Raw genomic sequence first — 15,296 nt, 5'->3', positions numbered from 1 at the left:
CTGCTGAGAGATGACGGGGTTCCTGGTAGGTATTCAAGAGCTGCATGCTTCCACTGTGGCAGTGTTTCCTGTGCACTGTTTTCATGGGAAGAATTTGATGTGTGCTAAGAACAAAGATGCTTTTTGTAGGAAGTAACTACTGAATTAAATTGCGATAGTGGAAGCAAAAGTTACAGTGACAGAAAGGTAAGGACATGGGGAGCAGAGAACTGGTGTCCTGGCCTTGCGGTGTGGAGAATCCACTAGCCTAAGTGCTTAGCTCTGGAGGGCAAAGGGGTAGTATCCTAGCTATGTAGTCTTAAATTAATTTTTAGAAGGCTTTCCAGAAGTGAAGATAGATCAGAAAAGACTTTTCTTATGGTCATAGGTAAAAGGCTTCTGGATTTTAAGTATTTGCTATTTTGCCCACTGAACAGGCTTCCCCACCCCATCCCAGAGGTCTGGGCTTTTGTCACTTGGGTGTGCGTGAGGCATCCCTTGTGCATTTCGTTCAAGAGGTCCTAGTGGTCTCTGTCATATACGAGGAAGAGGGCAAATACCATTAACTGAACCTTGAGATCTCTTTGGATGTTTGGGGGACCTTCATATGCCCTCAAACTGTCCCTCTCAAGATACAAGCAACCGTGAAGGGCTCGTGGGTTTGTGGAGTGATCACAGATGTGTAGAGTGGTGAGTTATTCACTATCTGTTTGTGCCTGCATGCATGAGAATTTTAAGCTGCAGGGTCTAAATCAGACCTGCTGTGCGCATTTTGTTAATCCAAATGTTGTCTGGAGCTGAAGCCTCTAATGCAGTTTAAACTAATGGTGGGGCTTTCCTTTTAAATATTAAAAGAATATCCAGCTGCTATTTTTTAATGTGAACTTTCAAATAAGTCCAAGTATGTTTTAGTCTTTGTAGAGAGCTATGTACTAAAGAACTAAGAACTAAATCTTTTCAGAAATGAGATACAGGGTATAGTAAAATGTTCTTGGTGCTGATGTTGAGACTTGAATGGTGCTTATGCTGACAATTTTGGAATTTAAGTTCTTGAAATAGTATTAAATAAGTAGCATTTTAAGGTCTTTTCATACTTAAATACTGAGTGGAGATAACTTCATGAAATCATAGAATGCAATAGAAAGAAATCAGCCTCTATGGCACTGCAGTTGTATAAATAAGCAATTTGCACATCTTGGGATGATGTCACACTTTCATTCTTGTAACTCTGAGAAACACCATTTCTTATGACTCTAACATTTATGTGCAAAGAGAAAAACTTGTAGTAAATTTATATGGGAATATTTATTTATTTATTTATTTATTTTTGCAATTGAGTTCTTGACTCTGCGTGGGTTATATAAGAATTATTATTATTACTTCCTTTTTAATACTTCTAATAATAATTTCCTTTTAATGTAATTTTATTAGTCAAAGCACTGAAAAACATTCTGACTGCTTTGATCCTTTATTTTGAGAAATTAACTGGGCACAAATGATGCAATAAATGTGTGCATGCTTCGTGGAAAGTTGCAAATTTGAGGAAAGGGTTTCAGTATCTTCTTCAAATAGGTAAATACTGATAATACTAGCACTGTGCAAAAAAATCCCCAAGTCGGGTGGACACACATGGGTATGGGATTTTTTTTTACCCTTTAGTAAACTGCTGTATGCAGTTTATAGACATGCTTTTAAGATGTCTTTTTTCCTAAATTATGCTCATTTTTCACTATACTATGCATTTTTTCATGTAGTTCATCAATTAGGTTTTTCATTCAGATAAACCACTTGCGTGTAAATATGAAAAAATATTATTTGATTTTTATTAATTTTTTTTTTTTGCTTTCATTGGAGATAGCAATGAGGTTTAGATAGTGGCTTAAATAATACCTTAAAATAGAATGTTTGCCTGATTCAGGACCTTTCAGCTCTTCCTCCTCCTCCTGCTGAACCCATTTCTCATGTTTCTCCACTTTAAGTGGGAAGGATTGCCTGTAGAATGAGTGAGGCTATTCCTGTCCTTTCTTGGGCTTTCTATCTGTAGGTTAATTAATGTTGATTTCAACTTTTTTAGTCGTATGAGAAGTTGCATTTGGCAACTAGACTGATACTGACAATTTAGTTGCTAGAAAGTCAAATTTGGATCAGTATTAAGTTGAAGTAGATTCATAGAGAAGGAGGATTGCCTAATGCTTTACTAACTCTGGATCGTTCAACTGGCTGTCTTTTAAAATGATAATTTTTCCTCAGTTTGCCTGTTTTTATACCTGTAGTAATGAGTGTCAACACATCCATTGAAAGCTTTTGAACATGCCAAACCAGAGAGTATGGGGTAAATAAAAGTTGAAGTGAGAACAGCATGTTTGTTCTGAGGTGTTAACTCTTGTACTGTTAGTTTACTGGTGAATTTTGACACTAAAATTCAGGTTAAAAAACAGAGAGATAGCTATACTTATTATCCAAAAATAACTGAAGTTTTTCTTTTTTTTTTCTTTGTTTTAATTAATTAGGCTATAGTGTTAGTTTTCAAAGTTTGACTACTCTGCATACATCTATGGAAAAGTAATTTTATTAAGTTAGTCCTTCTATAAGTGAACATCTACTATCTTAAGATTAATAAAGTTAATATGGGACCGAAACATTTACCATTACAAAGAGCTTTTTGTAGCATATTTTTCTAGAAGTTTTATCTATCCTATATACAAATTTCTTTGTGGTCTTCAGTTAAAAAATAGTTTTTAGAGTGGTTGGGAGGAAGCTGCTGACTAATGCAACTTTTAACACAATCCATAGAAGGCAGTTATCTGTTTGCCCTTGCTTTTTATTGGCAATTTGAACTTCTGAGATGAGAGCAATAAATAAACCTTATTATTCAAAAAGAAATCCTTTGATAAAACGGACTAAATTAGTAACGTGGGAAGAGTCTAGTCTCCCCTGTAAGGATGCATACTTCAAGTTGGTGATGCCAGAAGAGCACTATGACACAAGTCTTGGAACTGCACTAACCTGACTGATTCTGAATTTTATTTTTCATGTATCCACTTCTTTCTCATTGGTTATTTTGTCATCTTACTATTATTTGTTCCACTCGTAGGTGGAACAAATTACAGCGTTAACTAGAGTTTGTCCAAATCTATCTAATATTCATTGCCTGAGTCACATTTTCATCTTCTCTTTTTGGCCATGTTGTGTGTAGATACTGCTGTTACTGTTCTAGATGAGCATCCGGACTGATTAACTGTAGCATGAAAAGCAGAAGCCATAAAGGTGTGGGGATTTTGCTTGTTTAGGGGTGGGGGGGATGTGGTTTTGTTTTTGTGGGTTTTTTTTTTTTCCTTTTAATGTGTGGTTTGCTTCTGAATGAAATTGTGCTCTTCAGCTTGGTATGACTTTTTTAATGCTGCAGATTGCATGGGCTTTATTAGAAAACTAGGCACATGAGCCTTGACATTCATTTTAAATTAGTTTGTGCCTTGAGATGCTTCCTAGAATTTGTTGGATAAAAATGCATGCGTTTTATCCAGTGCAGTTTTGTGTTCCTCCTAATTTTTTTTTAAAAGGTTCCAGCTCGAAGATGGCTGAGTTTCGGCAACTAATGCGTGATCGCGGTGGCTGCTGAGGGCCTGTAATCATTTTACAGAATTTATTGGATGAGTTGGAAGACGCTCTACAAATGCAGTTTATTTATTATTTTACATATAGGCTGTTCTCTCTGTTGCATATATCTTCTCTTTCACTTTTAAATATGAGTTGTGGAAGGGGAAACCTCTGAACATTAGTTATCTAGAACTGCCGCCGTCCTGGCAGCATATAGGATAATATGCTCTTCAGTGCACTATATTACAACCTGTCTTGAACCTGAACAGATGACCATATTTTACCTGTATAAATACTGTTCGTGTAACTCATATTGCATTAAAATACTTTTCTTTCGTAAATAATTATTCTCTGTGCTGGGAAAAAGGATTCTTCTCCCTCTTAGGGTAGAGGTGAGGAAAAGCTGCAGGCTGCTCTGTCCTTGGGAGAAAAGGAAGATGAACAACAGGTCACTGTGCTAAAGCCTCTGTTTCCTGAGCTTTCCCAGATTTCTTGTGCCCAAGTGTAACTGGTGGTGTTACTGTACAGTTTATTAATTGAAATTGTTTGGATATATAGGCTGTACTTCTGAAAATGTGGGGCTGTTCTTGTGTACTGTTTATGAAGTAGAGCTTCAGCTTGTTTGCAAAAGTCCTTCTCGAGATGTTGCAGTATCTGTACTCAGCCTTTAAAAATGATGCTAATTTCCAGCATCTATGGCAAGATGTATTTTTTCCTTTGATTTATTTAGACAGAAACAAAATCAGTGTCATCTAATCTACATGACAGAAAAGCATTACTGTTAAAATGTGCTCTTTCTCCCCTATTCTCGCTGTACACTCACTTTTTAGCGAATTCCTAATATTCATTTTGGTCTGAGAACTGATAATGATTTAAAATATGAGTCTGGGCCATAAGCCAGTTGATGTAGGTCTGAACCCAAATTAAATAGAACCTCATATGCCTCCCCAAGACAACTTTTTAACCAGTTGACTGATGCTCAGGGTGCCTAGCTAAGGTTATTTACCCATACTGTTTCCTTTAAAACCGCAGTTTCTCTGCAGTGGCTTTGAAATATACTCCTTCAAAACTTTTGATTACCATTCCTGGTGTCCTTTTGTATTTATCCTGAGGCATGATAGTGCCTTAAATCTCTGCATCCTACAGCATTTCGTGTCAGTTGCTGTGGAAAGGAAGAGTGAGTGAGCAGGGACCGTCACCTGCTGGGGACCAAGGGAGGCAGCAGAGGGGAGCGCCCTGGGTGAAGGGGAAGGGAAAAAGCTGGGGCAGGACTTTCTGCTATAACTTTCCCATCTCCTGGTTGCGACAGCTTTGCTTAATAAGCTGTAGTGTCATGGCTGATATTTTGATACTGCAATGAAATTATCTATCTGGCAGGCTAGAACGGAGATGACTTGATTTTTTTGAAATGTCAGAAAAGATCATGGAGAGAGCATCTGCTTTCTTACTTAACTTGTGTCAATTCTTATATGTGGTACTGTGTAGCGTGGTGGTCTAAGGAAGGGAGGGAGGCAGCCCATTACTACCCATTAGACGAGTGGGTATGATGGAAAAAAACAAACAAGTGCTCAGGCACACTAGCTTCCTTGAGTCTGTAAAGACCACCTTCTGCCTGAAAACTTTCTTCCCTCATCTCATGTCAGCTTGTCTAATAACAGGCACTATCTTTCCCAGCAAACATTGCCTTGCTAAAATTCCAGACGATTTACAGGATAAAAGCAAGACAGAATCTATAAATGAGTTTTTTAAAATGTAAGCAAGGTCAAATTTCAGACTTAAACCTCTTGGCTAAGAATATTGTTCCTAATGTTTTATGGAAATCAGTTATTTGCTAATAAAAGATAGTTGCAACAGTCCTGGAAAATTTCCACTTTTCAGTGTCAAAATAAAATTTTTTGGGGGGAGGGGGGAGTTAACTAGTGCAAATATTTGAGTATGTTCATTCACTCTGAGCCTCAGGATCTTTGCATGGTCTGTATATAAATTCTGAAAGAAGCATACAAGTAAGTACTTCAAAATATTCACCTAGCACCTTTATTCACACTTTGATTTGTGAGAATTAAAATTTAATTGCTTGCCACAGTCAGACATGACTGTCACTCTACTGACCTTACTTATTGGTCTCAAAGTAGAGCACTTACAGCTTATTCACTTTTAGCTAAGAGTTTGGCAGGAGTTTAATCTTACGGAAGAGGATTGCCGTGTCTTGCAGATTGCAGCTATGCTTGAGGAAAAAAAGGTTGAAAATATATTGAGGGGAAAAAAGGTTTATCTTAATATGGAAATTAAGCACAGCAAGGAAAACCAAAATTTCTGTAAAATGATTTTTGAGATCAAAATCACGTGCATTTTTAATGGAAGTGATTATGAATGTGATTTCACTTTAAAAAAAAAAAAAGTGTTCACACATACTTGTCTGTCTGTTACAAGTATTGAACAGTGAAAAAACTTTGTGATATCTGCTTTTCCCTCTGTGTTGTATGTACAAAAGTATGTTTAGTTTGTTGCAGAAATAAATAAGACACTGGTGATATCTACTTGGAGGTGTTTTTCTGCAGTAGATGCAAAAGGATTTTTTTGTGCTGATTGGAAGTAAGTTGTTATAGGTGGGAAGAACAGGTAAGTAAACAGGAGGGGTGTGTGATTAACATAGACTGTAGGCAGGTAACTGTCCTTTGTGCTGATATGTGTATACCAGAGTATGACCACTCTTTGAAGCCCAAAACCTCAATCTGGAGATTTCTGCCTTTAAAGTAGATGCTTAAGGGCTATGGGAGAGGTGAGACTTCAACTGTCTTCGGATCAGTTCTGAAGTCAGCAGTGACTTTATTTAAAACAAACAAAGAAAAAAGAAAAGAAAAAAAAAAGAAAAGCTGTGCAATGTCAGAGCACACTCAAAGATTGGTTGTTTAAAAAAAAAATCTACTGTCATTTGTCTAATCCATATTTTGTGCCTTCTAGAATGATATATCTGATGAGAGAGTTTATCCAGATCAGAGGAGAATTACTGTCCCTTAGGTAATGTGGCCACCAGACTTCAGCCCTCCCTGCAACTTTCTTGCTGTTTTTAAACACTGTTATGCACTGTTACAGAAGAGAAATCTTCATTAAGCATGCAATAAATATTATTTTCCTCTACCTTTCTGGAAATGCATGCAAGACTTTGTCCATCTTCTACTTACTAGAACAAAATCAGATTTGGGAAGAAGGCTCCTGATCCCCTAAGAAAAAGGGTAGTGTCAGTTAAGGGAACTGGGATGCTGGACTGAGGAGCTCAGAGTCAGCAGTAATAGAAATTGGATGAAGTTCAGCAGTCTCCAGATACATGGGCTCTGCTTTCTGTACTAACATACACTTTTTGAATGAGCTAAGACTTCATGTATTGGAAACAACTGAGATAAAGAAGAACACAGGTAAATTAGTTGATCAAAGCATGACTGAACAGCAGGTTTAATACAGCAGTGAGAGGGGCGAGTAAGATTCCCAGACAAATCAAGTTAGGCCTTACCTGGAAAACTGTAAGTTGATCAATGATACTCAAGAACTGAGTTGGAATTGGGGCAGGAAGGATGATTTGGGGAATGGAAAGCCTCTTGTATATTCAAGTGTGTTAGAAAAGCTTGGCTTATTAGCCTAATACAATGAAGTATGAGAGGTGATATGGTCGCTTTGGTGTGAATGCATCAGGAGGCCAGTATGAGGAAGAGAAAACAATTACTTAGCTAAAAGGCAATGTTAGCAGAAGAGAAGATTAATATAAAATCTCCATGAATAATGTTAGGATGCAAATTAGAAAATGACTCTGAACTATTTCAGCAGTAGTTTCAGGAACGGCCTTCCAGTCAGAAGAGTGGGAGCAGAAATTCCAATGATTTTAAGGTGTAGTCCAAAAACGCATGATAGGGGTTTTCATTAGGTTGTGTCCATAATAGTAAAATATTGCACTTAATCATCTGGTGGTCTTACAGTCCTATATTGCTGTTACTTTTATTTCTTTTCTTAATTAAACTAGATTCTTGACTGCTTTTTAAATGTTTGTTGCTACTTGTGAGGGAGGTATGATTAGTCAGAAAGTGTTGTATACCATTTGCCCGTTGTTAGATGAAGTAGAGCTGTAGCAGTTTTCTCTGCTTCTTGGAACGTGTCTCCCGCTGATGTCCAGAATCCTGACTGATGGGCTCTGCTTGTCAACGTGGCACAGACATGGCAGAAATCACGTTACTCCTCTTAAACCTTCACAAAGGCTCTTTCCGAGGGTAACACTGCTGCAACTGCCTGTGGTGGTAACTTCCCTCCTGGAATTCCCTAATGTAGCTGTTGAGTAGAAGATAGAGAAGGTTGAGACTGACTGGCAGAGCAGAATTCCTGTAAACTGTTTACCCTGCAATTCATTTAAAAAATAAAATAAAACCTTTAACTCTCTCTTTGGGAAGTCTAATGACAATTTGTTGCTTCTCCCTCCTCAGGGAGTTGATGGTTAGTTCTGCTTCCTACATAAAAATAGTTTGTTCAAAACGCTGAACATAAAGCCCTCAGTAGGCAATGCCTCCAGGAACTGACAGAGGGTTTGAGCGAAGGTTGCAGCCTTTAAGAACTGGGAGTATTGGCAATACCTATACTAAATGCAGATACTAACTTTGTATCTCTTAAGTAACTTGCACATCCCTGCGAATGGTGGCATGTTTTCATTTATAGTAAGGTTTCTGAAGAACTTAATGTGTTTTTTAAGCAAATAGATGCAAACTATGACATGCAGGGTTTAACATATGCAGAAACAGACTCTTTTCAGTAAAGAAAAAATTGGGCGTTTCAACTTACTTTAGCAAGGTATCCAGAGTCATAGTGAGATTTTTTTACTCAAGTTTTGGTGCAAAAGGTTTTGTTGTTATAACTTTTTCTCATTAGTAAGCTCATCGGATTGGTCCAGCAATATTTGCCTTAATTTATGCTGAGTCATATACCTCAGTGAGACTGAGCACAGTAAAACTCTTCAGCTGTTCATCAGACAGCTGTATGTGCATCTCGCCACCCTTGGCCTGTGTCCTTTCAAGCATCCTGTGGAATAAATGACTAGAGCACAAGTTCTCTCCTTGGCTTCTCTAGCGTGGTTTCTTGGCACAGGTTCTCTAATGCTCTATATGGAAATGCAAAATGAGATTTTTGCTGTCCAGCTGCCTCCGGCCCCGCGAGCAATGCTGAACGCTTTCATTCTGGGGCAGGGGGTGTATTTCCCTGAAAATTTGCTTGAGAGCACTCGGGTTAGAGTGCACTGCTTCAGGGAGGCAGGATACTGAGACAAACTGTGAGATTACCAGATCAGTCATGTTTTGCTAAAGCAATGTGCTCAGCTAGACCAAATTAAAAAAACAAAAAAACCCTTAGATTTCCATGTCTTATTTTCTCCATCATTCTGGAATATTCTTTAGGATGTGACACTTTAATATGTCTAGGTTCCTCAAGAGCAGCTGAGTGCTGCTGCTTTTTTGGGTTGTGTAGTCTGTCTCAGCGCTCTTCCGACGGTGGAGTTGTAATAACAAGCCTGAGGTGTTTGGATTTGAGCAAGTACCTCCCTGTTGGCTAGTCCGTATAAATGAAGAGCCAAAAAAGCTTAAGAACCATCACCAGCCTGCTGACAGAAGCTAGAATTCGCCTTCTGTGATTTTATTTTGCAGCAAAAGCAAGTATGGAATAACAGGCATCCCAAGCATTTGCAGTGGGATTTGCACTCTTCACGTTTTGCAGACTATTCTCAGTGTGCAGTAGACTTTAAAAGCTCTTGCATGGGGTGGTGTCCTGAAATCACCGTGGCAAAGACCAGGTGACCCACTGAAAGTAATAGGGCGTACTGCCTGTTTGTAAAAACCGAATACCTGAAGCATGATGCTGCAGCATGTAAAAATTTAACTGAGGAAATGCCTACTATCTAGTACTCGCGTAAGACCACATGACGTATTTTAACATGGTTGGGCTTTGTTCAAAAGAACCGTGAGACAGAGAAAATGCTGGTGTTTCGCTGTTGCAGTACCATCAGTCATTATAATGATTGCAACAATCTGAATTTTAGAAGGCGGCTGACTGCTAAGCAGCCAGTCAACACTTCCCCTGCGGGGGACTCTGTGGGTGGGTGGCTGCTGTGTCGCTTCCCCGTCGCGGCCGGATGCGTTGCAGCCGGCAGCTCTGTGACCCGATGCTGTTTCAGCCCCCTGCAATGGCTGAGCCATCACTCATAGTTCCTTCTTCATTGAGGCAAACTGTGCACTGCAACCACAGAGCAAGGGTCATCTTTTGCTAACAGCTGTTCACAGAATAAGTGATAATGATTTCATCATGCAAAAGAGGAATATTTTGCTGCGTAAGTCTGCCTTAATTCTTTAAGGGCTAACTGGGTGCAGCAGTGTATGGTTTTTTCTGCTCTGCAATGAAACAGCAGCAACTGATATCAGCAGAGTAGCTGTACCCCAGGTCTCAACAAAGAGTAAATTAATTACTAATAGCAGAAGAACATCTATTTTTAATGATGCTAAGGCTCAAATGTTAATTGTCTTCAACTTACAGAAACCACTTTTCTTTGTCACTTTTAATCTCTCACATATTCTTACAGTTGACAGATCTTTATCTTTCACTGGAAAAAAATACTGTTTCAAATAGCTTTAAAAAAAAGCTAATGCTCATGCTGTATACTATATTAATGAGGTAAATAAACAGTTTTCCTACTTCCATTTTTCATTGCATACACTGAAAACGTTAAGATTATTTAGATTTATAAGGCTAGATTTGACAGTTTTTTCATATTTGCATTGCTGGCAAGAGATAAATCAAACTTGGGCCTTTGTCTTTAAGGATTAGTTGCTTATCATATGAATAGCTGTGGAAATGAACAGACTTGGATATTGTGATGTTGTTGTAACTATGCTTCAAGTACATGATTTTCATTTTTCTGCCTTTCAGTTCTAGGTCATACTGGGAAAGAAGTTGCGTATGTGATCTTAGCCCTTTGGTGGGGAAAACAGCAATGGTAGGAACTTGATAGGAATCTTTTTTTTCCCTCCCAGCATGTCTTCAGTACAGGCAGTTCTTAGTGCTGTGTGGCACTTTACAGACTAACAGCGGCACCAGCTGAAGCTCTGAGCCTGGCCGAGTACCTGAGCGCTGACGTCCTCCGGCGGTCTGAGCTCCTGTTCACCCATGGTATGGGTATGGCTGGTAGCGTTTTGCCCAAAGGCACGATGCAAGGCATTATAGCTCTGGTACGGCTAGCAATTACCTTGAGTTAATAAGCCTTGATGGATCTGATTGGCTGCAGCATGTCACAAAGCTCTCATAAGGTATAGATTTTTCTTTTACTTGTCGTATCCCAGCTTCCACTTGGATGTTGCAGAGGTGGCTTGTTTTTTGTGAAACACTCATTGCAGAGAGAGTTCCCTATCGATATGTTATTTCTGAAGTACGGCTTTCAATTTTGTGAAGGCAGGTGTGGTCATATGCCCTAGCTGGAAAGAAAAATGTGTTTGCAGGCAAACACCTGGGCTTTGGTTTATTTCTCTTTGTTGTCTGTATACCTGAGTATGCCCCAAGTAAGCAGTCAAATCCTGTTGACCTTAGCCTTTGCTCAGGGGGATCTGATGCTTGTCTTGTGCCGTGTGTTGGCAATTGAGGCACACCTACACATCTCTAGAAAGCACACAAAGATGCAGCCTCCACAGAGAAGCAGAAAGCTATTCATCTGCAGACAAGCTGGGAAGGAAAGCAGTTTGTGATGCCTGTTAGAGACTAAGAACTTTATATTTTCTATTAGCCTTTTTTTTCTATTTTCTATTCTTTCTTGTAAATTGTGCCTGGAAGTAGTAGGTAGTCTCACTGCTGCAGAGATGAATGTTTCTGCAAGAGTCACTATCTAGTCCCTTAATAACGCCTATAAAAAGTATCCAACTGTATGCAGATACTCCTGCCCTTCTACTCAGCCCGTTCTGGTAAATAAAGATCTGAAATTTTAACATGGTATCAGGCAATTATTTGGAAACATAAATAGTAAGGAAAGTGTACCACTACAAAAGCATGGCAGTATAGTGGATAACATTCACTTTCCCTTTACTTGTTTTCAAATTTGTCCAGTTTTAATATTTGTTAGTATCTCTGGAGAGCAGCATTTCCTTTGGCATTGTAGTTGCTTTGGATCTGTAGATATGCCTACTGAGGAAGGAATTACTTTTTTAGTTTACTTGGACTCTTAGGAATAATTGTGCAATAAAGGTTGGAAAGCGATTGTCGTAGCGTCATGTCCTCAGTCCCATGAACAGGTGTCTGACAAGGGACTGATGAAGTTTTTTCCTTTCCTGACTTCATTGTGTTGATTGAACTTTTAGCAAATTGCTAATCTATTTGATGAAGGGAGATAATTGGTAAACGTGCTGTCCCTCATCAACATCTTTTACAAATAAATTTGCAATGGGTGCTGGAATGGGATCTGTCATATAAAAGCTGGTGAGTATTGCTGCAGAATCGAAGTACCAGTTCCAGCTCTTCCAGCACACGTGCATGAGGCTCCTGCTTCTATGACTGAATAATTTTGAAGAAACATAGTTACTCCCTGACTAAAGGGTTGTGCAGTGGGACTGGCCTGTCAGTGGTGGAGAAGACGGTGACCAAGTGTCCATATGAGCCTTCTGTGGAGTGGGGTTGTGTCCGCAGAGTTTGGTGCCTGCCTTCTGTGCAAAAGGGGCTGTGAGGGCAAGACTGGTGCAGATAGTCACTGTCTCGGAGCGCCTCCAGGTGTAGCGTGAGTGAAATGACCTGCACATGTCGCTTTCTTATAGCGCTGCCAAAGCTGCACTGAGGGAGTAAAGTTGTGAGCGCCTTCCTAGAAGGCGCTGGCTTTAAAGAGCGTAAGTCAATGAGCACTTTGGGTAGTCTCTCTTATCCTATGCTTTGCCTGGTGTGGTAAATACCTAGTTATTGTGAGATGGCTGGAGGACGTAACAGTGGTAACTGAACAGAGCGCTTCAACAGCCAACAAGTGCTGTGAACCTGCTGGAAGCTGGTGGTGATACGAGGAGGTAAATCTGGAGTAACTGAGAAAGGGCTCTAGCGTTACGTGTTTGCAGAATGTAAGTGACTTGCAAATGTGGCCTTTGGTCATAAACTGAAGAGCAAAGGCTTTAACTATCAGATGCAAAACACTGAAATAAGAAGTGAGATTTTTCTAGTGGATTAATTACCAGTGAGATGTTAAAAGGAATGTGGAGAAAAAGGTTTTTTTTCTTTTGTAACGATACACTTTTCTCGTACCAGAGAAGGTTCAGTAATGATAACGATTCGCTCTTCTGAACGCTGGCAGCGTGTGGATGTGACACAGGCTGCCATAAACGACCAAAAGAAATGTTGTTCTTCATCGTATAAAGCTGCATTATACTAAAGGACAGTTAATTAAAGCTGAATTTAGCATTTATACCTAGAGAAATTTGACATTTAGATATATCTGTGATAAATGCACTAGAACAGTATAAGGATGGATACTTACTTGTTCGTACTTGCATGCTCATGCTCTCTCTCTCTCTTTCTCTCTCTCTCTCTCTCTCTTTTTCTTTTCCCTTATGGTTCTGTATGTGATTTAAAGAAATGGAAATGCACAATCAGCATTCACTCTTGTGCACTTGTGTTTGTTCTGGTGTTACAAATGGCAATGTGTGCAAAATGGCTGTACTATATTATAAACGCTAGTTCACTAGGATGAATGTTCGTTGTAAATATTTTGCACTTGGCCTAGCTTGCAAGCTGTACTTCTTGCTTACTTTTTTTCTGCTCTCTCCGTACATCTTTTGTCTCGGAAGTTGAGAGTGTAACATACGTTTTTTTCCAGGGAAGTTCAGTCTCACTCCAGTCCTAAATAAACTTATTATTCAGAGGTTTACTTTTTAGTGAAAAATCCTAAAGTACATAATGAGAAAAATAAAATTCTAAGACAGCAATGGATGTTTGAGATTTAAAATCTGCCTTTTTTGTTTGTGTTTAGATTTTGTAGTTTTAGGATACTGTTGGGGGCATTAGGGAAATGTTGGTTTATGACAACGTTTCAAAACAGTACAGCAGTTTGTTTAGTCAGTAATGTACTGGGAGGACATTTACTCTTCAGAACGCTCTGTTTCTTTGTTCCTTTTTCAGTTTTACTCTGTGGTTTGAGACTAGAGCTTTTCTTCTGGATTAGTTTTTTCCTTGCACCCCCTCTTTGTGAAGGTTCGCGCGGGAGCCCATGTGCACTCTGTTACCTGTAGTATTCTGACAATTTGTATTTGGGAACTCAATCAATATATAACATGAGAGAGACCAGACTGCACCTCATGTTAGGCACCATAAGGATGGCTGTGTGTTTGAAGCGTGCGTGCGCGTGTGTACACATGCGTGCATGCATGTGCACAGAGAAGTGAGGGTAATGCTCAGAGAATTCCCTTCTGTGTAGGGCCCAATGTTAGCTATTTTAGGCTAGCACATTGCACTGATTTCTATCTCCTTAAGCAGAGATAGTTCCCCCCCACCCCCCACCCCCGGCACGGACCCCACACACCTTCATTTCTTTTAACTTACAGTAGATCTGTTTCTTATTTCCCCCTCTCACCCCCTCTCCCCTCCCCCCCCAGTCCCCAGGAGGGTAAGACAGGTATCACCAACAAGGAAACATCAGTAATCTATTTTCAATTGTGACTTGAGCTGTTTATAGGTAAATTTGAAATACGGATTTTGTTTTGAAGAGTTAGTACTCATGGGGAAAAGCCAAGTGCCTTAGAATTGCTAATGTTATGTTAGTGCAAAAAAATCTGAGAATAAAATTACATCTAAATAAGGCTTCTTACAGATTGTTGAAGTATACTGGCCCTCATTAATTATAGCATTTCTTTACTGTCTTCAGGCTTTTGCAGGGGATGGGGGGGGGGGGGGGTAGATTGTTCTCCCTATGGAAAATGAAGGGGCACGAACTTTCTGAGCAAAGCTCTGGTTCTATCATCTATCATATCTCTGCAGCAGTTTGTTGGAAGGCTCCTTCCAACAGCCTGTCGTATTTAGAATGACAAACAAACCAGGAACTTTATTTTTGTTTTAAAGGACAGGGTTTTTTTTATGTAGAGTAAGTTGGATTTGGAATAAAAGAATTGAGAAGAGACAGTTGAGGGCATAGGACAAAGTGGGTCTTTTCTTGATGGATTTGCTACAAAGTGAGTTTGAGTCTGTCTTTGAAATCAAGCCCAAAATTTGTCCTTGGGGAACCTTGCTGTAAATGGCTCTCTCTCATTTAGGCTAGGTAAGCAGCCAGATGTGAATGCTCAGTAGATGCCTTCCTTGTGTGTGGCTGAATAGGGCATCCTTGAACCAGCAAGCTAACCTTGTGGGCTGTCTTGGCTGAAGCAGACCATGTGAGAGGGGTGTTACAGAGGTTTTCTTAGGCTTTTCAATCTCACTTTTATTGTTTAATCAATATTGTATTCTCAGTTAACATGTAACAAAATAAAATTATGTAAACACATATATACACACATATATATATATATGTGTGTATATATATATAAAACCTGTACAGTATTTGGGGAAATATAGTAATAAGGGGAAGCTAGATTGTCCCTCTTTCTTGTGAAATGAAGGGAGTTATGTGTCTAAGGCAGCTTCATTTGTAGAAAGTGCAGGGACATCTGGAAGTCCCAGGTGTGGGAGAACGCAGAGGCTTTTCCTTCTGT

The 15,296-nt window shown here is 39.4% G+C and overlaps 1 protein-coding gene across 10 annotated transcripts in view; it reads left to right on the top strand.

The window, feature by feature from the left end:
* INPP4B (inositol polyphosphate-4-phosphatase type II B) overlaps positions 1–15,296 on the top strand; it is a 325,541-nt gene that overhangs the window by 177,798 nt on the left and 132,447 nt on the right. The gene's annotated exons all lie outside the window — the stretch shown is intronic.

The sequence above is a fragment of the Struthio camelus genome, chromosome 4 (genome assembly GCF_040807025.1).
Source record: "Struthio camelus isolate bStrCam1 chromosome 4, bStrCam1.hap1, whole genome shotgun sequence".
Classification (NCBI taxonomy): domain Eukaryota; kingdom Metazoa; phylum Chordata; class Aves; order Struthioniformes; family Struthionidae; genus Struthio; species Struthio camelus.
Note: the sequence above shows the minus strand (reverse complement) of the source record. Positions and strands in the feature narration are given on the sequence as shown.